Source organism: Magnolia sinica, chromosome 12, assembly GCF_029962835.1.
Source record: "Magnolia sinica isolate HGM2019 chromosome 12, MsV1, whole genome shotgun sequence".
Lineage (NCBI taxonomy): Eukaryota > Viridiplantae > Streptophyta > Magnoliopsida > Magnoliales > Magnoliaceae > Magnolia > Magnolia sinica.
In genome coordinates, this window is record NC_080584.1 from 84,087,568 (window position 1) to 84,111,706 (window position 24,139).

General features: G+C 37.5%; 1 long non-coding RNA gene and 1 pseudogene across 2 annotated transcripts; one reads left to right on the plus strand and one right to left on the minus strand.

The window, feature by feature from the left end:
* Positions 1-1,439: 1,439 nt before the first annotated feature.
* Positions 1,440-3,389, plus strand: LOC131220693 (uncharacterized). 2 transcript variants are annotated; one of them, XR_009158780.1, is made up of 3 exons: positions 1,440-1,640; positions 1,717-1,797; positions 2,557-2,834. It is a non-coding gene; the product is annotated as an uncharacterized LOC131220693 (long non-coding RNA). The 2 variants fall into 2 exon arrangements; XR_009158779.1 differs by lacking the exon at positions 2,557-2,834 and adding an exon at positions 3,296-3,389 and having other exon boundaries at positions 1,449-1,640.
* A 15,230-nt stretch (positions 3,390-18,619) lies between these two features.
* Positions 18,620-22,398, minus strand: LOC131220348 (vacuolar protein sorting-associated protein 2 homolog 3-like; annotated as a pseudogene).
* Positions 22,399-24,139: the final 1,741 nt, after the last annotated feature.

Here is a 24,139-nt window from a genome sequence, read left to right on the forward strand (position 1 = left end):
TTATTTTTCTTTGCCTGTATCTCACTTTTGTTGCCACCTTTTTCTAATTTGGCATTTACCTTAGCTGTTGAATCAGGTCAGACATTAAGGCTTCTTTTCATTGACTCTTCTATGGTTTGATCATAATCCAGCAAATGTTTGAGCTTAGAAATTTGATACATCTATTGCCATTTCTGTAATTCTACAAGAATACAATCATTACCCAGGTAATCTGGATTATCAGTCAACAGTGATTGTGTATTGAATATCAAAATCTCTTATACGTAATTTCAGTTAACTAAAATGAGATCAACTCATTTTTAGGTGTTACTGAAATAGCTTTGCATGTGAAGTAAGCCTTTCATGATGTTATTAGAAATTGCAGGGCTAAGGATTATACTGCAGTAGAACCACCTCTGGAAGCATTCACGAATATCCTTTTCTCATCTGGAACTACAGGTAACTTGAAACCTTTTAATTGAAACATCTCAAAGATCTTAATGCTTCATCTTGCATATTTCATGCAAATCACTGGTATTAAAGACCAATACAGGATTTGTCAAAGGTAGTTTCTATGTATGGATGTCTTTTAGAAGAAGCCTCACATGCATGCCACGATTTTATAAAAATTGAGTACAACAGAGTTTTACACAAGTTTTAACCAAATGTGTCCATGGATTAGTCTCAAAATTCATGTTAGTGAAGTGACGGCTCGTTCTTAGTACATGAATGTCTTGGGTGATATTCAAATCAAATAGTGAAAAGTGAGAATAGTAGATAAATAGTAAACATGCAATAAAATAAAATTAATTAAAGAAAAATAAAAATTCTTTATTATCAGAAAAAAATGGCAAAACATTATGCTAACATCGAGATAATCTTGTACTATTTTAATTCGAAAAAAGATATTAGGAGACCCAAAGCACTAAATGTTTAAAGACAATTCGATTGAGTTTGAACATAAATTGAATTTGTTAGGAACTCCTGATGTCACACTTCTGTGTGGATGATGCGTAAGTTTTATATGAAGGCAATTAATTTAATGGATTTGATATTGAATTTGGTATGCTTAAAGGAGTTAAGGTTAGGGGCTTTATATTCAGCCCTCCGATTGTGTTAGTGATTGGTACAAAGTTTGTTCCCTTAAGAAAATCAAGAAAATTGCCAGGTATTATTCATCAATCTCTTCTATAAATAATTGATCTTGCTTAATTTATATTTTTGTCACTTCATTTATATGCTTTCTTAGAGGCCCAACTTGTAACTCCTCAGAACCCAATCTTGAAGGTATGAATTCTATTACTGTTGGCCCCCTCAAGTGCTAAGGTGCCTTCGTAAAATGGCTGACAGTGCTGCCTTGGAAAGATTCCCAGTTATAACTTTTGAAATGATCCCCTGACACATAATTGCTGACAATGCATCTTTATATATATTTTTATTTTTGTTATCAAGTACCTTATAATTTTGTTATATGCTTGCATAGGTGATTATCCTACAAATGTTAATAAGCTCTGTTTTATAGTTTTGTTATTTGAATCACCATTCCCATTTTCTGTGAAAGTGATTAATGCTTATCTATTACATTTACTTCTTAGATTGGATTGGCGATGTCTCCATTGAGCAACAACTCCTTATTTCTAGAATATAGTTTTGCCGCACAGGTTTATTTGATTTTAATTCTTGTTATTTTGTCCAAACATCCAAGGTCAAGTCACTCAAAGAGTGATACTTTTTCAGGTATGGAAGCTCACTGCTTGTGATCTCTGTGAGATAGCAAGAAATTCAGCTCATCAATCTGGATTTTCCCATGGAGCAAAGGTGTGAAATCTCAAAAAAAAATTACTTCTTTGCTTTCTTTTGATTGATTTTTAGTTTCTTTTAATCATGTTCTTACTTTTTGGTTGTTAAGCTATTAGCGGCTCTTACTTTTTGGGTTAGAGAGCATTCTGATTACATTATATCTGCATCCAACATGACTGTTCATTTTCTGAAATCTCAAAAAATGTTTACTTCTTTGCTTTCTTTTGGTTGGATTGATGGCTTTCTTCTATATTTCCCAAAAATCAAGGAATTGTTACTGATTTCCACTATTTTACTACTAATGACCTCCATCCATTTCCTTTAAAACTTTTAGAAATTTAGTTAATTAAGTCTTCTTCCTTTTTTATATGGACTTTAGTAAGCTGAATTTGCAATTCATATGCCTTACTAAACAAGAACTTAAAGAGAGAGAGAGAGAGAGAGAGAGAGAGAGAGAGAGAGAGAGAGAGAGAGAGAGAAAGAAAAGTGGAAACTAATCCCATTTGCTTGGAAACAAATTGTGGCTACAATCATTGTAATAGTACAAGTATTGTTGTCTCCTGCTACCAAGCAAATTGTTAATTCTAATGTTTTGTTTCTCAATTCAAGTGCTTCAAATGTGAGGAAATTGCTTCTTTAAATCTGAAGCATTTTCAATGTGGATTTATATCTTACATAATTTTTTTTTCTTGGACCAAGAGATTGTCAATATTTCTCTTTTATGCGCAATTTAAGTCTGGAATTCATCTGCTGACCCATTCATATATGCTTGTTCAGGACATATGCATGTGGCTGAGGCACTGAAAGTACCGCTTCACATATTCTTTACTATGCCTTGGACGTAAGTCTTGTTGTTTGAGTAGAAATCCAATACTCTTAAAATTATTAGAGTCACCACCTTATCATTATATTTCACCTACATTCTGCAAGTGCCTTTTCTATATGCCATATTGTTCATTTGTCACTATTACATTTTTAGAAAACATGATGAAGCAAACAGAAATTGCAGTTTTCTGCTTCAGATAATATTATATTCTTTTGCTTTACACTTACAAGACTTTTCCATTCTCACCTGAGGTGCATTTGAGGTCACAACAAGGGCCATGGAACAACATCTATCTTTGAATCTTAGGATATTGACAAAAAATCATCTAATGTTGGAATCCTAGATGTTAAATGTTCATTCAAGACTTGGAATTATTTCACCTTATTTGTATCAAAGGCTATAAATTTCTTCTAAATAGAGAGAAGCAAATTGTCTTAAAATTGCATCTCTTGCATCTCACATATTGTTTATCTGGTTGATAGGATATTAAGCTGAGGTAACACACTTTTAATGATCTCATATACATTAGGGCACATTTAGGACTTGCTATATTTGCATTGAGCGAAATGGTGATTGTGCTTGATTGGGTCACTTGGTGAACTGAGCTCACTTGCCATTGTTAAAGTCCCTTGATATACATTGGCATATTATCTATCTACTTTTTGATTTTTATTTTTTCCTTCTGCGCAGGATTTTAATCAATTGTGCCTAAATTTAGGCCTACAAACTAGCACTTCAGCCTTTCGACGCTACCCGCACTGGGAGTCCCTTATAGAGGATTTTTAAAAAAAATTATTTAAGACCATTTTCAATTTATTGTAATAAATATTATATAATTTTTTTAATTGTGAAGTAATATAGTTTTGTTTAATATTTAGTTTAAATTGTATTGCAACATTTTTTATGTTTCAAATATTTTTAAAAAATACAAGTTTTAATTGAATTATATATATAAAAGAAAATTATTGGCCTATGCTGGGGTGACTTAAATCTGTACAAGGACTTTTACCGGCGCTTTTACAGATCTTTGTCGGGCTTTCCCGTATTTAAAAGTGTCTCGGAAGTCACCTTTTAGCGGCGCTTTTATTACTTTAAGCGGCGCTTCTGCCAGAAATACCAACTCCAATAAATGCGCCGGTGAACCAGAGAGACCACCGCAACAGGTAAAAAGAGCTTAGCGCCGAAAATGTTTTACCGACATAACCTTCTGGCATGCTTGTATAGCGCCGGTAAAAAGTCGTTTTAGGGGGATTTACCGGCGGTTTTGGCCGCCGGTAAATTCCATAGAGGAAATTGGGGATAGAAATTTCCACCGTTGAAAGCTTTCTAAGCTACACCTTGATGTTTATATGCCATTCAAATGGTTTATAATGTCATTCCCACTAAGCTCAACTGAAAATATTAAAATAATAATTATAATAATCTCTTACAAGACTTTTATGGCCATGAGAATATTTCAACAGTGCTGAATGAAATCTCTACTGTGTTCTCTCATGTGGCCCACTTAAGTTTTGAATCCACCTCATTTTTTATTGCATGTCCTAAAATTAATTATCTCCCAAAAAGATGAACGGAGTTAATTTCTCAAAAACATGAGAGATGTCCCACCTACCTTCGTTGCAGGGAACTTCATTGAAGTTTTGGATCAAGCTGACATTTGTGCTTTTCCTTCATCCCAGTCCACGTGACCTTCTGAATAGGTTGGATGGAAAATAAACATCATGGTGGGCTTTAGGAGGGTTTCAATGGTGGGCGTCAGTACTGCTGTTTCTCGTGGTGTGGTCCACTTGAGCCATAAATCTACTGCATTTTTGAGCTCATCTCCTAAAATTATCTGAAAAAATGGATGAATTGGCCTAAATAAAATCCATACATTACGATGGCCCCATAGAGCTCCTGCTTGAACTGATTCCGTCCATGTGTAGGCAAGACGCAATCTGCTTCCAATTAGGGTGGTGTGTCCCACCTTCAAAATATTTATTTATATGTTACATGTTGGCAGGAAAAGAACCAATCTATCCTAACTTACCATCGAGCTGCTTTTTCAGATGACTGGAGCATGGAAAAGTTTAAGGATTGCTGTGCGTCGTCTAAACTTCAGGTTTGAACGTGCCTGTAAGCCCATTTGGCACCCTATCAAGCTATCAACCTCGATCTTCAATATAAATTCGATCAGGCAATTAACCTTCAATTTCAAAATAATTTAGCCGTTGATCTCCAATATCATTTGAATGAAGCTATTGAGCTTCGAGATCACTCAAATCTAAGTTTCCATCTTAATTATCGACTAATTGGAACGTTGATCACCAATATGGTCCAACAAAATTATCCAGTTGAGCCTTGGATATAGTTCAATTTTTCACTCAAGCCCTAAAATGAGCTTCAAAAATGGATGGACGGTATAGACAAGACATATAGGTCAATAGTGTGCTCCACAGAGTTTACATCGATCCTTTCTTTGCATAGGAGGTTATGTCATGATATATTATTTTTATAATTATATAGAGGTTCATAAGGAGCCATCCAAATCAGCCTTAAGTCATTGAGGTTGATATGACGTGGATTGTTGCTGTTAGGTTGCTGGTCGCTTTAAAACATCTGAAATTAGAAAAAGAAAAGGATAAAAAAAAAAAAAAAAAATCACGTACAGTAGCTGCATCATATGTTAAACCACTCATGGCCTATGTTTGTTATCCTATTAGTACAAAAGGTGGGCCACACGATAATAATTATATAGTATAAATATCTGTCCGGCGCATTCATTAGGTTGGCCACACCAGTACACTACGTCAGACCATGAGCTGTAGATTACAACTGGGTGATTAGGAGGGAAGCGGACTGGGTCCTTGTAGGGGAATTGTGTGGACCACGTAAAATTATTTTTTAAGATCATTTTAAGTTCCTGGGCAAGAATGTTGGGTGGTGCCCACCGCCATAAATTTTGAGAAATCAACTGGTCCATATATTTTTTGAGGTCATTTTAGAACATGCGACCAAAAATGATCAAAAACTCAAGTGGGTCACACCAGAGGGAAAAATGGGGAAAAATTTTTCTACCGTGGAAACCTTTCTTAGCTCTACCGTGATTATATGCCACCCAAACTGTTTATAAGGTCAGTGGGGATCAAGGGAAAACATACAAGAAAAAGTTAAAATTAGACTGATACAGAACTTTTCTGGCCATGAGAATATTTCAACAGTGCCCACTAAATCTCCACTGTTTCCTTTTGTGTAGCCTAATTTAGTCTTGGATCCACCTCATTTTTATTTTTATTTTTATTTTTATTTTAATAAATTTCATGTCCTAAAATAACCTCACAAAAAGATGAGCCGAATTGATTTCTCAAAAACATGGCAGTGCCCATCCCAGCAATCCTTGGGCAGGAACTGCATAGAAACTTTGCATGCTGACATTTGTGTTTTTAATTCCTTCATCTATGTAGACCTTCTCAATAAGTTAGATGGCAAATAAACATTACGGTGGGCTCTAACAAAGTTTCAATGGTGGGTGTTATGAAAAGATTGGATGGAAAATAAACGTTAGCAATATTTTAACGGTGATCAGAGTCACTATCCTACTTCTATTTGTGGTGTAGTCCACTTGAGCTTTGGATGCCTACTTCTATTTGTGGTGCAGCCTATTAGAGCTTTGGACATGATACATTTTTTGCCTCATATACGGTATAAAATGATCTCTCCAGATGGATGAACGGTATGGATATAATAAATACATCATTTCGGGACCCATGGAAGTTTGATCTCCTTTGAACCGTTCCTTCATGCTTGTTCGTTCAGAGCCACTCATCAGCTGATCATCATCGTACATGCCTGTTCGTTCAGAGACACTCATCAGCTGATCATCAATGGTTGATGCCATACCTAAAATTTCAGGCATATGAAGATCATGAAGTTTGCCACGCGTACACAGGACAAGTTCAGGACCACTTGATGAATAGCTCTGATCTTTCACACGTGTGTGGTGATGCCACGTGTGAGGCAAGTGCCACAAAAAATGCACTAGCTCGGGTATACATAATTCCAGTGCTGTTTCAGTGGAAACGGATTGGCTACTCCCCCTGCAATCAGCTCCGTGGGTGGTGGTCGGTGCTCTGTGGGCCCCAACATGATGTATGTGTTTCATCCATTCCGTTCATCCATTTTTAAAGATTATTTTATTGTTTGAACCAAAAAATGAGAGGGATATATAACTCAGATGGACCACACCACATGAAAACAATAGTGATTGGATATCAACCATTAAAATCCTCCTATGGCCCACTATACTGTTTATTTGACATCCAATCTGTTGATTAGGTCATACATGCCCAGATGAAGAGAAAAATAAATATCAGCTTGATCCAAAACTTTTATGGCCCCCAAAATGTTTTTAATGGTCGACCCTCATTCAACACTGTTTCCTGTAATGTGGTCCATTTTGAGATTTAGAAATACCTCAGTTTTAGATTTATACTGTAAGATGATCTTTAAAACGGATGAATGGCATGGATGAAACACATACATCATGGTGTGGCCCACGTAGCACCGACCATCAGCCATTGGCTGGTGCCAGGGGGAGTAGCAATCCGTTCCCTGTTTCAGTGATCCGTACCCTCCCTTTTTTTCTTTTTTCTTTTTCAAAATTTGGGATATATTCAACGAAAAAGATGCAAGGGCTAGGACTTGCGTAGGTTTCCTAAGCCCATGATTCGGGGTAGGCCAGTGGCAAAAAGAAATGGGCGCCCTCTAGTATGACTACACAGCTAGAAAACAAAGTAGCAAAGGCCAGGACTTCCGTAGGCTTCCTAAGCCCACTCTGTCGAGAAATAGGAAGCCACATATAGGGATGGTAGGGCCTCTCAGGATCGAAAGTCATGATCCTGCTAGCATTCACTACCTAGCCTGGCTAAGCTGTCAGCCACCGAAGTAGCCTCTCTGTGCGTATGGGCAATTTGAATCTCAGGGTGTGCGAGATGGACTCAATTCTCGTCTTCCAGCACCAATTAATGGACAAGCAGGCGCTCTTACTATTGGACAGGGCCCGTATAACAATGTTGGAATCGCTCGCAACTTGAACTTTGAGGAATCCCAAGAGAGCACAAAAAATGAGGCCGCCCAAGATTGCCTTAATCTCCGCCCTAGTATTAGTGTCGACCTCATACCCACAGTAGAGATAGAAAAGGAATTTAAGCTTGTCCCTACCTACACCATCTCTGTCCGAGTTGCTCGGGTTGCCTCTGGCCGATCCATCCACGTTGAGTTTTATCTAGCTCGCCGGCAGTCTGGACCATTTTACTACCCTCACCTTCTGGGGATTAAGAGCCGGAATCGGGATGCACAGGGACTTCAACAAAACTATGGTGGACGTTTTGAGCTGGTTGGGGATTGGCAGGTGTTCACAACCTCAAGTTTAAGGTCGCAATGTAGTAATAATCTCAGTAAGACTGAGGTCAAATCTGCAGGGATTAAATTTGTGTGTATTCTTAAAGTATCTAGAATCAGAACTAGAAGAAGATCTAAATCTAAATCTGAAATAATAAGAAGTAATTGTGAATAATTTAATTAAAACTTAAGGAACTAGGGTACCAAGGGATCTGCTTGCGGCTATTACGATGTTTCCTTATTTGATTAAAGGAACACAATTGGAATATGAGTCCTATCCTATCCAATTGGAAGATATATTAATAAAATCAATTTGAACTTTCATTAACTTAATTCTCAACGGATGAGAGTTGTGAGGAATGGAAGTGATTCCATCATCTAACCATGCCTAGGAGACGATGACAAAAAACGGGATATACCAATCCCACAACCAAATATAAAAGAATTGTGAAGGTTAGAAGAGATTCCATCACCCAACCATACCCAAGGGATGATGGTGAATAATATGATTTACTATCTTCACAATCTTAAATCAAGAAAAGAATATACTTAAAGCTATTGTAGATTTATTGTACTTTGAGTCACAACAAATCATTAAAAACTGAAAGTATTTCTTAAATATCAAATTAGAATCAAAGAAGTTCCACAAGAACAAGAATCAAATAAGAAAAACATCCTAATCATTTTACAAGCTTCACCCCGTAGCCCTACCTAAGGGATTTAGCCAACCATAAACATGATTGGATTTAAAATCCTCAAAGAAAGCATTAAAAACTAAGAAGAAAGGAAGAAGAGACTTTTAAATGACGGCTCCATCCCTTTGCTCTGCTCTTCCAAACCCTAGATATCTCAAAAAGTCCGTAGGAAACCTTGTTTGCGTAAGATCGTAAAACCGCCTCAAATTTATACACTCCACGTAAATTCTGCGTAACTCTTTAATGTCATCGAACTGCTTTCGATGTCATCAAAAAATGTATCCAATTTGCCCAATAACCAAACTTGATTTTCCTGTAATTCTTCGATGTCATCTAACAGTATTCGATGTCATCAAAGACTAGCTTCGATGTCATCGAAAACTGTATCCAATTTGTCCAGCAACCAAACTTGATTTTTCTGTAATTCCTTGATATCATCTAATAGTTTTCGATGTCAGTGAAACTAGCTTCGATGTTATCGAAACTAGTTCGATGTCATCTAAGCTCAGATCCTGCAAATTTTTACACTAATTTATGCACTTCTTTTTCCACTTGGTTTTTTTGACTCTTGAAGTCCTGAATCTTCAATCTTTGTCTCCAAAGGTCCATTCTTTGCCTTGGTGATTCTTGAGCATCAAATCCATACTTTTAACATTCTTTTCAATCCAAGCTCTTAAACTCACATTGCAAAACAAACATGTATAAAATATACCATTAAGCATTATCATGTTCATAAAGCTAAGATATAAATGGAAAAAAATATGCAATAATTGGGTCTCGACAGTAGGAACCCATTGACCTAGTTAATCCAAAAAAGGATACCAGCGATGATATCCTGGGTAGTAGGCACCCGATTTTTGAATCGGCTGTTATTCCTACCCTTCCACAGTTCCCAAAAAATAAAAATGGGAATCAACCCTTTAAGAGTGGTGGCGTTGCTGGAGTAGTGGGACATGCTCCACCAATGGATGGCCCTACTTGTCGTTGACTCTATTTGATCTATCATGCCACAATAACGTGAGAAGAATGCTCAAACACTGTTACCTGCACCACCTAAAGCAAATAGATGATCAATGGATTCCACAGCAGGCTTGTGGGGTTGAGCACAACAGAGGCACCGAGACGCCATGCTAACTCCCTTACTTTGAAGACTAACGTCCACCAGGACCACCTTGTGGAAAATCTTCTAGGTTAAAAGAGATAATTTTGAAGGCAGTTTGGGATGCCACACCCATTTCGCCCAACCTTGCTTATTGGCATTGGATCTGATGCTTTGCCATGCTAAGGCCACGGATAGTTCGCCATTTGTCGCATCCATCAAGATGCATTTTTCGTCAGCTTTCAAAGTACAGATGCCTTTAAGAGTGATGTGGTCGAAGGCTGATTGGGCCAGGAGATGGGAGGCATTGGCCCTGTCGATCAACTATGAGGGCCGATAAAGAGGGTTGAGGATTAGCAGCAAGCGCCAGAAGTCTCCACTGATGTAGAGGCCCTAGGCCCGACCAATCATCCTCCCTGAAGTCGATGTCCCCTCTACCCACCAACCAGTGGGACCTGGAATGCACCAAGGGGAATAGGTTTCTGATTCTCTTCCAGATAGGTGAGGCAATGGCAATGGCAACGTATCTGTGAATGTATCTGTGATGAATGGAGACGAGAGAATGAGGCAGCTGGGGGAAGTCGGACACGTATTTAGCCTTAATGAATTTGCTCCAGCAACTTGCTTCCCCTCTGAATAGTGTTGTCCAAGCAAGCTTCATCCCGAATGCTTTCATGACGAATTTCAGACTTCTCAGGCCTAGACCTCATTCCGATTTGGGGAGGGATAGGCTCTCCCATTTCCTCCAATAGCAATTTTTTTATCGTCCCACCCCCAGAAGAAATTTGCAAAAGACTTCTCGAATTGCACCAGAATGTTGCAGGGGACTTCCATAGCCGCCAGAGTATGGATAGGGATGCTGCCCAGCACATGGTTTACGAGGGTAAGACGCCCCGCCTGAGAAAGAATTTTGTTCTTCCGATTGAGAATTCTTTTCTAGATTTTATCAAACAATGGTTGAAAGTATGCACGTTTAGGCCTTTCGTGGAATATGGGAACTCCCAGATACTGTAAAGGAGCTGACACCTTGGAGAAGCCACTACCAGAAAGCTGGGAAAAGGCTACGGATAAAACCTGTAGCTAAAGGCTTATGGCTACTGTTAGAATCCGTAACACGACTGTATCCATCGATACCATAGCCATAGGTACGGTTTCCAGATAAAGGGCCACGGTTAATAGCCGTAGCTACTACTTATATTTTTTTTAACAAAAAATTAAAGAAAATATAATAATGGCATCTCTTACTATTCACTCCCCAAGTATAGGGTTGTGATGTAGTAATAACTCGGTGGGATCGAGGTCGAATCCCAAGGGACTGAAACTGTGTACGTTATCTGAAATGAAGTAGAACTAGAACTAGCTAAGATGTAATCTAAATCAAATAGAATTTAAGGAATAATTGTTAAATAATTATCTAAAACTTAAGGAATTTAGGGATAGGAAACTAGGGATTCAGAGGATCCACTTGTAGAGATCAGGCACATCTTATGCCTGCATCAAAAACTCCACTGGACTTAGAGTCCATCTTCATCCAGTTGAAAAGTGTAACCATGGAAATCAAGACTGAACTTCCTTTGATAAAGTTTTCAAGAGATAAAAGGTATATGAATTAGAATGGATTCCATCACCAAACCATGCCCAGGAGACAAAGTAAACAATAGAATTAAACTAATTACCAACCAATCAATAATGTATGAAGGTTAGGAAGGGTACCGTCATCCGACCATGCCCAGGAGACGATGGTGAACAACAGGGCTTCCTGACGTCATAAACATAAAAAAGAAAGGAACATGCGTAAAGTTATCGCAGACCCATTGTAATTTTAGTCACAACAAACCATTAAAAACTAAAAACATTCCCTTAATTAAACTAAAATCAACATAAGTTCAATATAAACAAAAGGGGCAAGAAAAAAGTCTCCCATCACGCTACAAGCTTCACCTCTTAGCCCTGGCTAAGAGGCTTAGCCACACATAAACATGATGAAGCTAAGTATCTTAAAGAAAAAATAATAAAACAGAAAAATTACAACAAAAAAAATCAAGAAAAATCTATCCTCTGCTTCACGTTCTCCCCTTGGAATTGAATCCCCCCCTCTTTCTCTCTCCTTCTTCTCCTTTTATAGAGCAAGGAGGGGTGGTGGAGAATCGGCAGAACCGACCCTATTTCCGCAGTCCAAATCACACAAGAACCGGACTCTATTTTGCGCAGCCCTGTGTTCAACCAGTTGCGTTTGGAAGGATGATCAGGAAGCTGATCGTCCCAGATTTTGCATCTGTCTTCATGACTAGGGTCAGCCCTCGCCTGGTCTCTACTTGGACGGTTCGGATCACTAATTCAATCACGGACAGTGGCGCATAATCGCCCGAAATTTTCAGATTTTCCGGATGCGCGTAAAGCCTACGAAGACGTGTTGACGTGTTCGGTGGGCCCCACAGTGATGGTTTCAGAGAAATCCACCCCATTCATTAAAATCCTGGCGAAAAAGTAGTCAGGAATGGGTTGTTTTAGATTGTTCTTGATGCGGTCCACTGATGTTTTTCTTTCGTCGTCCATCGTGCTTTTGAACGGTGATCTGCCTTTCTTTACATGTACAAACCAAAAGGAAACCTAGAAGTAGGTTACACCCGCCCTATGAATGCAATGGATGGTCTGGATCGTTCTTTTGAATGATGAATGGGGCCCACTAAGCAAAACCGACGGACGTCGTTCGTCCGCTGTTTCCTTTCGCAGGAAGGAGACGGGTCTCCTTCCTTTGACCGGTTGTCCTAATCCGGTGCACGTCGAGTGCACTGGCACTGCCAGTGGGGTCCAGTCATGATGTGTGTAGGAAATCCTCTCCGTCCATCTGTTTTATAACCTCATTTAAGGGGTTGAGACTAAAACTGAAGTATATCCAGATTTCAAGTGGGCCCCAAATCATGATTTTAGGTGTTGAACTGTTTGTCAGGCCACTTCCACAAGGATCCAATGGTTGAAATTTGATGTGTAAGGTTAACTTATTATCCTCAGGCTATGTATGAAATTTTGAGCCAAACAGATGCTGAGAACCTTGTGATCTTGCATTCTGGCTGACTTTCCGACCTCTTGAACTTTAGTTTCTCGATTTTCTCAGATCTCTGGCATGTAAATTTGTCGATCTTGGTCCCCTGGAGTCCGTCCCAGGTTCTGGTGAATTCTGAGCGTTAAATCTCACATTTTAACACCTTTTTCAATCCAAGCTCTTAAATACACCCTGCATCACAAACACGATTAAATCGGGCTGTTAAACAGTATCATGCTCATAAAATTCGGTAATAACTGGGGTCTAATATGTAATATCTAACCCTCAACACAACCCCCAACCAGCATCTTGCTAGTCCCGAGCAAAGTATGCGAAAAATAAGTTGAGAAATACAGGGCAATCTTTAAAAATTCGAGCAATTTTTGAAAACAATCAAGATATTAGAAATCTAAGATTCATGAATGTTGAGCAATACTGTCTCGTAGAATCAAGTGCATGGTAAACTTCATAATCAAGTTCAAAGTATTAATCCATCAATGAGAAAAATTCTAAACATTGAGTTCCTTGAGTGTAGAGTGTAATCTCGGCTTATCATCGTTAAAATTCATCTCACTATTTCATGATACCATTGGTAACCAACAAGAGCATTCAGGACACTTAAAAACTAAACGTGTCTCACAGATCATTCTTTCATTCTTCCAGCTTTTGATTTTTTCACTAAAAGTAATGCCAAGAAGGGGAATCAAATCCTCACCTATAGGGAGCAAACCTATGGTAAAGACTGTACACTCAATCCTTTTCACATATCATCCATGGTGAATTAAATCTACACCTATAGGGAGCAAACCTATGGTGAAGATTATTCGCCCAACCCTTTCCAAAGGTATCATTTTTTTAATTTTATTTATTTATTTATTTTGGCTAGGTATTTTATTTTTCTTCAATTGATCATGATGGCAAATTTTCCAAGCTGGTTTCTTACATGCTTAGTGATTACCAAGTTAACCCTTCAATATCAAACTGAAACCTTAATGTGAAAGCAAGATGTGACGTGTGAAATCATGACTCAATCAATGTTTATAACTTCTAATTCTAGATTAATAATTCAAACTTAACTATGAAATCTAACAGATACTGAATCTAAGAGTCAGAAATTACCAACATCACGTATCTTGAAATTCTAAGTGCCCTAGATGGCCGTCAAAATCACTTCAAATTCACAAGAAATTTCAGAAAAAATTTGAAAAATTTTCACAAATTTTCACAAGATATAAGCATGCAATGCACATGGGACAACGAAAGTAAATGAGAAGTGATGAGAAGATGGTACTTGGATAACGAATCGAGAGAGAGACTTTCCAAGAGATCATAGCATGAAAGTTAGTCAATATGAGAGTGAAGACATGAAAGCAAACTATCCTAAAACAACGCATTAAACAAACTAACCTAATGACATAAAACCATCTATCTTAGAACAACATAAAGCAAACTACCCTAGTCCTATGAAAGCAGGGAAAAACTACTCGATCATGTCGCAAGGTTCCTCTTTCAGCCAATATCGTGATAAGTTTCTTAGTAAGTTCCTCAACAGGATCATCCAAAAGCCCTTTTTGCAATATGCTTGGATGCCCTGGAGCTTGACTTTCTAGAGAAACTTATTTTCCTCATTAAAAATTTGCTATTGATTCACCTGAGGTATCCAAAGTATATATGATTCACTTGTGTCAGAAAAAGTTTCAAAGTTAGTATCTCATGGTGAATTAGAGACTACAGGTAGATCAAATTGAGAAAAATTTTCAGGAAGTGGTGTAGTCTCAACACATTCCGAAGTAGCAGACTTCGGTTCAATTTTCAGCTCCTCCTCCCCTAATGGTAAACATTCAGGATCTGTGGAAGAAGGGGCTTCAGAGTAAGGGTTCTCTCGGTTAGTGATGACTATCGAGATGTTGTCTTATAAGGCATTCACTATGTCTCTTATCATGTGATCAGTTGAATCTGTAAAGTGTGCCAAGCAATCATCCAAAGAGTAGGGAAATTCAGTTGAGTGTGACTTATGTTCCATATTAGAGCTCGTGATGATCTGCCCAAGGAATCCTTTGTCTTTAAAGGTAAACAGAGGTGTGCTCTCTTGCTCTAACCCTGCACAGACAGATTGAGGGTCAGTATACGAAGCATTGATGTACGGGCTTTGTTCATTGATACTACTCAGAGGAGGCATTGAATCGTCAACATTCAACAGTTCAGATGGGGGCCTCAACTGGGTGGTTTCAAATTCCAGAGTCATATCGAGTAACTCGTCCATCTCCTAAATCATATCATCATTCAATTCAGGGGAGTGGTCCAAACATATCTCACAAGAGATAGAAGGGTCGGTTGTAAGGAGCTCATCCACTTTTAGATCAGACATGTCAGGTGAGTGGAGTAGCTCATTATGACGGTTCTCTTCATGTACTTCTCGATCATTGACCTGGACCAAACTTGAGATTAATTCCAAGGGAACTGTGGCTGCACATTCAGGATCGTCATCCCAATACTCATCATATTTTAGTTCAGTGCAGTGCACATTTGGGATGAGATCACTTTCCTCACATTCTACACCTAGAATGGGTTGAGGTTCGCATAAACTAACCTCTTCTTCATCATTGGAATTTAGTGTCCTGTGAGTCAACTTCAAAATATTTCTGTTTCCACTGATCATAATCATACGGGTCATATGTCGGGAGTTGATATGCGTTATCATTCCAATAATCACGTACTGTTTTCTTAACTCATGGAACACAATTATTCTCCTGTAGATAATCACCGAAAGACTTCTTAATCGGTGGAGCATCATATTCTGATTGGGTCTCGAAGATATTTTCAGAGAAATTTTGAGGCATAGGTTGTTTTCCATAAGGTATCTTAGCATACAGACGTGCCCACTCATTCATATACATGGTGAAACATTAACTCTGAATCTAATTCTAAAGGAAAAATCCTACATCAATAAAGAAAGTAAGTAGAGGAGAAGTTAGAAGGAAGTTACCAGATTGGAGTTCCTAAGTTAAAATCCTACAAAATGAAATAAAAGAAATTAGTTTCTAAAAACAGAAGAAATCCTAGAATTAGAAAGTTTCTAAAAATAAAAATAGAAAGTTAGTTTCTAAAAAAGAAAGTTTTCTAATCCTAGAAATAAAAAGCTAAGTTAGTTTCTAAAAAAAGAAAATTTTCTGAAATTAGAAAATAGAGAGTTACTTAAAGGAAGAGTCTAAATCTAAAGTTAGAAAATAGAAAATTTCTAAAAAAAAGAAAGCCTAGAATTAGAAAATTTTTTAAAAAATAAAACCCTAATTCTAAAAATAGGAAAAATAGAGAATTTAGAAAGGGATTACCAAGTTAGAAGCTTATGCCAGGATCCTACAAAATAGGAAAACAGGTTAGTTTTTTTTTTTTTTTTTTAAAAAAACTTTAACCTAAAGTTAGTAAAATCCTAATCTTAACCTAATTCTAAAACTAATTAATCTCAGAAAACATAACCGTCAACCCCCGGTAACGGCGTCATAAACTTGTTCACTCCCCAAGTATAGGGTTGTGATGTAGTAATAACTCGGTGAGATCGAGGTTGAATCCCAAGGGACTGGAATTGTGTACATTATCTGAAACTAAGTAGAACTAGAACTAGACTAAGATGTAATCTAAATTAAATAAAATTTAAGAAATAATTGTGAAATAATTATCTAAAACTTAAGGAATTCAGGGATAGGAAACTAGGGATTCAGAGGATCCGCTTGTAGAGATCAAGGAGATCTTATGCCTGCATCAAAAACTCAACTGGACTTAAAGTCCATCTTCATCCAGTTGAAAAGTGTAACCATGAAAATCAAGACTGAACTTCCTTTGATAAAGTTTTCAAGAGATAAAAGGTATATGAATTAGAATGGATTCCATCACCAAACCATGCCCAGGAGACAAAGTAAACAACAGAATTAAACTAATTACCAACCAATCAATAATATATGAAGGTTAGGAAGGGTACCATCATCCGATCATGCCTAGGAGATGATAGTGAACAACAGGGCTTCCTGATGTCATAAACATAAAAAGGAAAGGAACATGCTCAAAGCTTTCACAGACCCATTATAATTTTTGTCACAACAAACCATTAAAAACTAAAAACATTCCCTTAATTAAACTAAAATCAACATAAGTTCAATATCAACAAAAGGCATAAGCAAAAACTCTCCCATCACGCTACAAGCTTCACCTCTTAGCCCTAACTAAGAGGCTTAGCCAGACATAAACATGATGAAGCTAAGTATCTTAGAAAAATAATAATAAAACAGAAAAAATAGAACAGAAAAAAAAAATAAGAAAAATCTGTCCTCTGCTTCACATTCTCCCCTTGGAATTGAATCCCCCCCTCTCTCTCCTTCTTCTCCTTTCATAGAGCAAGGAGGGGTGGTGGAGAATCGGCAGAACCGACCCTATTTCTACAGTCCAAATCACACATGAACCAAACTCTGCTTTGTGCAGCCTTACGTACAACCAGCTGCGTTTGGAAGGATGATCAGGACGCTGATCGTCCCAGATTTTACATCTGTCTTTATGGCTAGGGTCAGCCCTGGTCTGGTCTCCACTTGGACAGTTCAGATCACTGATCCGATCATGGACAGTGGCCCACAATTGCCCAAAATTTTTAGATTTCCTGGACGCGCGTAAAGCCTACGAAGACATGTTGACGTGTTCGGTGGGCCTCGCAGTGATGGTTTCGGAGAAATCCACCCCGTTCATTAAAATCCTGGTGAAAAAATAGTCAGGAATGGGTTGTTTTGGATTGTTGTTGACACGGTCCACTGATGTTTTTCATTCACTGTCCATCGTGCTTTTGAACGGTGATCTGCCTTTCTTTACGTGTACGAACTAAAAGGAAACCTAGAAGTGGGTTACACTCGCCCTATGAATGCAATGGATGGTTTGGATCGTTCTTTTGAATGATGAATGGGGCCCACTAAGCAAAATCGATCGAAGGATGTCGTTTGTCTGTTGTTTCCTTTCGCAGGAAGGAGACGGGTCTCCTTCCTTTGACCGGCTGTCCTAGTCTAGTGCACGTCGAGTGCACTGGCATTGCCAGTGGGGTCCACTCATGATGTGTATAGGAAATCCTCTCCGTCCATCTATTTTATAACCTCATTTAAGGGGTTGAGACTAAAACTGAAGTATATCTAGATTTCAGGCGTGCCCCAAATCATGATTTAAGGTGTTGAACTATCCGTCGGGCCACTTCCACAAGGATCTAATAGCTCAAATTTGATGTGTACGGTTAAATTATGATCCTCAAGCCATATATGAAGTTTTGAGCCGAACAGATGCTGAGAACCTTGTGATCTTGCATTCGGGCTGACTTTTTGGCCAATTAAACTTTAATTTCTCGATTTTCTTAGATTATTGGCATGTAAATTCGTCGATCTTAGTCCCCTGGAGTCGGTCCCATGCTCTGGTGAATTCTGAGCGTTAAATCTCACCTTATAGCACCTATTTCAATCCAAGCTCTTAAATACACCTTGCATCACAACCACGATTAAATCGGGCCATTAAACAGTATCATGCTCATAAAATTCGGTAATAACTGGGGTCTAATATGTAATATTTGACCCTCAATACTTACTATTGTAGTACATGCCCTGATAGATCAACTCATATAAGCTAATATAGATAAATACTTCATGGATAAATCATTCAATCAAACACAATCATTCATTCATTTAATCAAATACAATCATTTATTTTAATCCATTTACAAAATTACAATGCTAACATAATAGTTATACGTCTATTTAAAGTTATCATTGACTCAAGATCCAATGCCTTCTCGCAGTAAATAGCTTCTCAACAATCGCAAGCGAGAACTCCACGGATGTGCCTTTATTGGTTATCACTTTGCCATCAACTAACACCTTATTCTCAGCTTCGCTTTGATCCGAAAGCTTACTGCACATGGCTGAAAATCAATTTCATCATACAAACAATATAGTCATATGAAAAAGCTATGCCCTAAAACTGAAGAACTAAATTATAGAGAAAGACGATGACGAGATGACATAAAAAAGAAAGACAATACTCGAGAGCATACACTGATCTTCTCATTTCTGAACAAGCAAAATCTCCAACAACCAAATACAAAATAAACATTCAACAATTCAAAATACCAACTAATATAAGTATAACAATACCAACTAAATTTGCAAAAATAGAATAGATCAACTATTTTAGCTAAACTCAGCGAATGTTTAACATTGAGGCATGCTTCAAATTTAATAAAACACAAAACCAAGAAACTGAGGTTCCATATGCACATGCTTTGCCAAGAAAAAGGCACTTTAGAGTCACTTTCCACTACAAAAGTCCGCAGCAGTGATTTAAAATATCAGTATTGACGCATGTATTGCACCGTTGGGATACCAAAACTCATCAGTATCACATGAGAAATATCACATGTATTGGGGAATGTATTAGTTTGAAGGAAACATTCGGAAAGTATGATAGAATTTTTCAATGATTATACACTCTTGAAAACATTACAAAAAACATGTATGCACAATGAGTTTTCTTATATAGGGTCCTAAACTATGTGTTGTTTATAACTATGCAATTATATCCAAAATGAGTTAGCATAATCCATAACCACATCTAAGAAAGATGGATGGATAAATCCACATTGTTTTTTTTTTCAATTTAAATGGAGATCTTTTCCAGTTGAAGGATCTGCTGCCATTGAGCAAAAATAGAGAATGATCATATGCAACTCTGTCCAGATGGTGAAGAAAACAATGCTTTTTCTTACCCATTGTCAATCTACAAGAGTTTAATCCAACCATCTTGCAACAAAACTGGTTTGCTTGCAATTGTTATTCCATGTGAATGGGTGCTTTGAATCTCCAATATTCAGGAAGTCACAATCAGAAATGATTTCTTGAAATCCAGTAACAAGGAACAGATTGATTGATGGACCTTTTGCTTCTCATATAGTATGGCATTGAAGATCCCCATAACACACCATGGAAACCTATTAGCAGCAGCTCCATCCACTAAAATATGTCATAAGTTAAAGATTATCATTGTAGCCTGTCCCAGATATTTGGGGCCAGCAAAGCATGAAATTACTGACAGAATATCTAAATACAACAATGAATAAAACTACTAATCCCATCCTCTACTTCTAAAACACTCATGACATGGTTAGCTCCATAGAGCAAATTCCAGTATTAAATAAAGGCGAAGTTTACCTGGTTAGTTAGTTCCTCAGTTTCCTCTTCAGCCTCATCATCATCTAAGACATTGTCAAGTGATTCTGACATCATCTCACTCTGCATATAGGAATGGAAAATAGGTAAATATTGTAACTTCACAAACCAAACAAACATTACATTTTCCTCCATCATGACAAAGATGTCTTTAAAACTGTGAAAATAACATTTTATGAGCAAGTTGTTGAAAGTCAACTGAAGGCAATAGGGCCTTAATTTTTTATGTTCCTCAACCGAGTTAGATATTTCACTTAACCATGTGGGTAGAGATGCTGTTGGCTTTGCAATTATCTTGTTTATGAGAGTATCAAGAGCAGATATTTGTTTTTGGGATCTGTGGCTCCTTGATGCAATAATGTTGTTCCTCTTTGACAGAATTTATTTATTTTTTTTTTTTTGAGAGAGAGAGAGTAAATGTTATTAGTAAAGATTTAAGATGAGCAATAGATGCTCTACAGATTTACAAAGAAGCAGTCAAAATGAATCAACATAAATGTAAGAAATTCCGGCCAATAGCCCAAGGTTCGATGCCCTGGTGCGATTTGCAATTTGGCTTGCCTCAATTACTCATAAAAAATCATTTTTTTACTGTTAATGGAACAAGTTACCACTAGAAGATGCATGCACACATGAAAAATGCTTAAAACATTTTTTTAAATGCTCGCCTCTCAAGGTAGGGAAAAAATGTAGGAAATATTTAACAGAAGCCCATGCAAGCAACAAAGATATGAAGGATGGCTTAGCCACAGAAACATGGAATTCAAAACTCGAAGTTATTGACAATATGAAAGAGAAATTCTTCAGCGAAAGGAAATTGCAGACATGGAGCTTCAGTTTGGTTATCTTGTACAAAGGCAATTAATATGAACTGGTAAGTGGGGAAGACAACTCCACTCACACATGCTTTTTAGAGACTCCACTCACACATGAATGTAACCCAATGAATGGTAACAACTACAAAATAGTAGAATAAACTTCCATGGGACTTTGACATTGTCATTTGTCAGTAACAACACCATAGTATTTCACAATTGAAATAAAAGATAATATCTTACCATCATATCCATTTGTGTTGATTGCTTCTAAAATTCTTGAATCACCTTCATTTGCTTTGCAAGTGCCATTTGCTGAAAATAAGTTCTAGATAGTTTAGTCAGGTGCAAGGAAAAAGGAGACACGAGAAAAACCAGATGAAGTTACAATTTCAGGCCAGATCTTTATGGTAACTGAAGCCTAGACACCAACGAAATATCCACTAGACGTGTCCATTGAAACAAAGGTAATTTCTTTGGAGTCATAAAGCACAGAATATTAAAGAGATCTAACAGTAGCCTTCAATTAATGTGTGTGTAGTTTCCAGACCTTGTTCATGGCTTTCATTGCCTTACTTGCACCTTTCATGCCATTAGCAACTGAAGTATTGGCATGCATTGCCTGCAATGGATTAAACAAAACAATTCAAGCAAACAATCACATCCAGGAAAAAAAAAAAAAAGAAAAGAAAAGAAAAAAAGGAGTCAATCTGACAGCAAACCCACTGAATGAGGTAATGTTGGTTCACCTGTGTGTGAGTTGCTATACCTTGCATCTGAGCTCGACTACCTTGTAAATTAGCAATTTGTTGCCTAAGCCTAATAAGTTGACAGGCCAAAATTTTAGTTGCAACCTGTAAATGAAACAAAAATATAGTTAGTAGTCCTTCATTTGAAATGGATTCAATGATGGATTAAATGACAATGGATTCAATGATGGACACTCCTCGCCTCCTAGGAAAGGAGAAACACAATCTGCTAATCAAGAAAAAATAAACAAAAACCTACTTCATTTCCAGTTTTGGCGGTCTTCTTTATTTCAGCAACAAGCTTTTTCTCCTTCCATGATGATAGCTAAAATTAAATCTAATCCGATCTAAAAGTATCCTAGGAATGCATGAAATTGTATCAAAATTCAATTCCAAGTTCTTAACATACTTCAAGCTGCAGTGCTCCAATCTCCCTCTCAATCCCTGAAACATGAAAAAAAATAAGAAACTTAATATAATACATAATGATGACTAAACCTGTAATTTTATGCATCTCCAGCTGGAATTGAAACGACCAAATGTTATGGTTGGGGCTACTCCCTCATTATGAAGGGAGCGGTTTTAGCCCCACATTTGTCGTTTCCCCCTCGACTTTGTATCATTGCGGTTCATTTCACTAGAGCATCCAAACGCGTCCTTGTTTAAGTGTTACATCACTTACACATGATGTCATTTTGAGCAGGACATGAAAACATGAGCAGAACATTTGTTAATAACCATGCTCATAGAAGGCAAAAACAGAGAAGCCCATACCTCCTGCACTGATTATCAGTACACGGAGGCACCAATGTTGCTATCTTGGACCAGCAATGTCCATGTTCAACGATTGCTGCTTTCAATTTAGAATCCTCTTCTTCAGTCCATGGTTCCAGATTTAAAGATGGATCCAGAGTGTTGACCCACCTGTCACCACAGTCAAGACTCTGCAATTTAGTCAAATCAATGGTTCATTCTTTATATATATATATATATATATATATATATATATATATATATATATAATAATGATATATGAATGAATCATATAACACTAGTTTTTTATGCATGTGCCCCCCTTTCGACTATTTATGGTATTAGAATAGTACTTTAAAATGCTCAGCTCCTACCAATAAGAAAGAGAGAATCTGTATATCAAAGATGGGGACAAAATAATAACTAATGGTTTTAAGCAATTGGTCAGGTTAAATTTTTAGGAAATTATTTTGAAATACCCCTCTATACATTGAACTTGAGTTCGGCCAGGGACAAACTGAGCAATTTTCATCCAGTTTTTCTGCCCAAAAAGCATCACAGCTCTTTTCAAGTGCTTGTCTCCATCCACATTCCATCTCCCTACCCTTTTCCTAGAAGGGTGAAGTGTCTTTCTCCATCTGCATTAAATAGGATCAGATGATTGACTTCAATGAAGAAAGTTCATGACCCAAACCCTATCAGGGACTATGTTGTTTCAATCTTCTGTCCTAAAAGTTTCAGGCTGTTCCACTCCTCAAGTGGGCCACGATGTACAAAGTAAACTAACCATTGAAACAAAATTTCCAACTGTGCATTTGTATTGTATGCTATGACCCACCTGCGTTATGAAGTGGCCTAATTTCTAGGCCAGAAGATCTAAATAGTGCATCCCACCTGATGTAAAGCTCAGAGCTTGCAAACCTGCTCTACCAAATGAACCTGCATAAGGATGAGCAGGGCTCCACGACGTGCAGTATTAGAAAGCCTTTTTCTGAGAAAATGAAAATAACAAAAGATCTTGACCTGTTTTCCATTTTCTGTGTAGTAGAAACAGGTTGTGGTTAGCTCAATTTCAATCTAAAGAAGTCCTAAACAATTGAGAAGGGACATTCGTATAGAGAACATTTAGAAAATATAAGTGCCGACAAATGAAACTCAGCAAATTATTTCATTTCTACCTAGCTGATGTAAAAAGAAGGAAATTAAAAAACAAAAGAAAGAAGAAGAAGAAAGTCAGCAAATAGTACAAGGGTAGTTTGCAAAACATTTACAATACAATACAGAAATGATCCAATGCTTTCAGAGCATCGTCGGTTATAGTGCTCTTAGTAGAATCTGGACATTTGGACCATCCAGAAGATTGATCTGGACGGTCTAGGTCTAGCACATATTTCATGGGCAACAATGCAAAAAATGCACTGATTGGATAATTCTAACCATCATTGAAATCTATATAACTGGAACACAAGGAAGTGAAAGAAACAGTCCAGGAGAAGTGAATTCTTTCTTACATTAATAACCTCATATGCTTCCAAATTAAAAGCGCATCCACAGATTACCAGGCAACAAAACACAGGAATTATATGTTCCTCAACCAGGAAGATATGTATAGCATCCTTGAATCTAAAACTTACACAAGCGGGACTCATGATTCAGTGATCCACAATGTAAATCGATGGACCTCACCATGGACAAGGTATGCTCTAAAATATCTCAGATTGGAAGATCCTAACCCTTCAATTCGGGGCCTTTCAGAAGAC